The 2082-nt window shown below is 46.6% G+C and overlaps 1 long non-coding RNA gene across 3 annotated transcripts in view; it reads right to left on the reverse strand.

The window, feature by feature from the left end:
• Nucleotides 1–210: 210 nt before the first annotated feature.
• The window catches only part of LOC127150582 (uncharacterized), a 191938-nt gene continuing 190066 nt past the window's right edge, over nt 211–2082 (reverse strand). For 2 of the 3 annotated variants that reach the window (XR_007822991.1, XR_007822990.1), the window contains one exon: nt 252–346. This is a non-coding gene — a long non-coding RNA (uncharacterized LOC127150582). Of the gene's footprint in view, nt 347–2082 lie in introns of all 3 variants that reach the window. The other variant, XR_007822989.1, reaches the window with a different exon arrangement.

Genomic DNA, 2082 nt, shown 5'->3' on the forward strand with positions numbered 1-2082 from the left:
CTACGTGGGTGGAAGCGTCAAAGACAGAGTGAGGGTGCTAAGCGGCGAGCAGAAGCAAGGTAAGAGACTGGACTGAGTCAGAATTCCCTCTTTCGGAATAAAGGTAAGGAAAAGCAGAATCATAGGGGTCAAAAGGACCCTACCTACGGCAGAAGCACGAATCTTGCAACTAATTTTTTCATATGGATTTCATTGAATAATAATCGTCGGGCTCTGAACCTTCCTAACCTCAGTCGAGTACCTTCGCTCCTCTCCTATATTGAAAACTACGAGTACCTTCGCTCTGAACCTATATTGAAAACTACGAGTACCTTCGCTCTGAACCTTCCTAACCTCAGTCGAGTACCTTCGCTCTGAACCTATATTGAAAAACTACGAGTACCTTCGCTCTGAACCTTCCTAACCTCAGTCGAGTGGCTTCGCTCTGAACCTATATTTTCAACGTAGAGTACCTTCGCTCCTCTCCTATATCTGAAACTACTTTTGACTTCGCTCCTTCTTTATATTAGAATTCAGGAGTGCAACGAAAGAAATCCATATAAACATAATGCACTCCTTCACAGTCGTTTCGGGACTAATTTCTTAATATGGATTTCTCAAAAGGGTTCCGTAGGGTTGTCTTTGACTTGTTGTTTATTTTCGTTGTGGATCGGACGACGTCCCAATAGGGAATGGGGAATGGGGAATGCTACCCAGCACCTACTTTGATAATATAATAAGGAGAAAGCTTTGATAATATAATCAAATAAGGAGAAAGCCAAAGCCGGACAGTCAAAGCTGCAGGTTTCCGCCGGACGGACAGAGAAGACTGACTGACGAACTAGGAAAGACAAAGCCACTCCCTCCGTGGAGCTGAGCCGTAGACCACATCCTTCAAACCCGGAGCCGGTAGATGCTATCGACAACTAGCGAGAGAGAGAGAGGGGAGGACAGCCAACAAGGAAAAAAGAGCTGTTACGTCTGATTTTGATCTTCTATTTCCCCTACCTTTTTCTAAAATGAGGTGAGGGTTGGGGTAGAAGGCGAAGCCGGGAGCTGAGAGCTTCGAGAGCGATTCGGGTCTTTCTAGGTCTTTCGCGGAGCTCACCGCTACGTGGGGGCTCTTTCTAGGTTGTACGAAGTTGTACGAACTAGGCTGGTTCTATACTATCTTTCTATTCTTTTTTCGGTATATTAAGGGGCTTCGTATCCCTTACAGAATCACGAATGTTAGCAAGCATGTGTTTTCATGGACATGAAAGGAATCTTAGGCTCAAAGAATTTGAGTTACTCTTTCCCAAGCCGAAAGGGAAGAAAGAGCTACGAGGTTGGTTCGGACAGGCAAGGTCTTTGGCTAGGGAGCGCAAAGCTGCTCACCGCTCCGTGGGGGTTCTTTCTAGGTTGCGCGGATACACAGGGGTAAAGAAGACTCCAAAGTCTGAACCTACTTAAAGGAATGCTCCTTCTCCGTCCTGTCGAGTTTCGTTTTTTAAGTCACTTCAAAACCGTGGGAAAGTGGGGATTTGAGTCGCGAGACCCCAGTGGGCTCAGATAGGATCGAAAGAAGAAGAGGCAGCGGCCGGCTTTCATGGGTCCGGTTCGTAGTTTGAACCCGTCCTTCAATTCCTTTCCAGAGTTCAGGAAGCGGTCGAGTTCACGAGCGAATAGAAGAAAGTCCCCACCAGTCCTTCTTTCAGAGTCAGCGGAATCAGAGGTCAAATCTGTCCCTCTCCTCTAACACCTCCAGCAACTTAGTCCCTTTCGGAGTAGATATATGAATAGTCCGTCCTTAGGTATTGGTCACAGACGGGGCACGCACTAGGATAGGGTAGGAAGAGGGACGAAGTGACATCTTCTTTGCTAAAACCATTTGAGGCGTCTTTTCACTCGCTCCTCATGTTCACCGGCCTGAAGTTACTACATCTTCGATTGTCCCTACTAGCAAATGGCTGATTTGGCGTTCAAAACTTCAATCTCACATGGGGGTCAAAACCGCTCCGTGGGTTTTTCCATCTTTCCCTCTTCTCTCCCTGTAGGTCTTTTTTTCTTATCTAAAAAGATAGAACTCCGTCTCCTCAATGTAATCTCGCCTCGAAATGGGTA

The sequence above is a fragment of the Cucumis melo genome, chromosome 8 (assembly GCF_025177605.1).
Source record: "Cucumis melo cultivar AY chromosome 8, USDA_Cmelo_AY_1.0, whole genome shotgun sequence".
Taxonomy (NCBI): Eukaryota; Viridiplantae; Streptophyta; class Magnoliopsida; order Cucurbitales; family Cucurbitaceae; genus Cucumis; species Cucumis melo.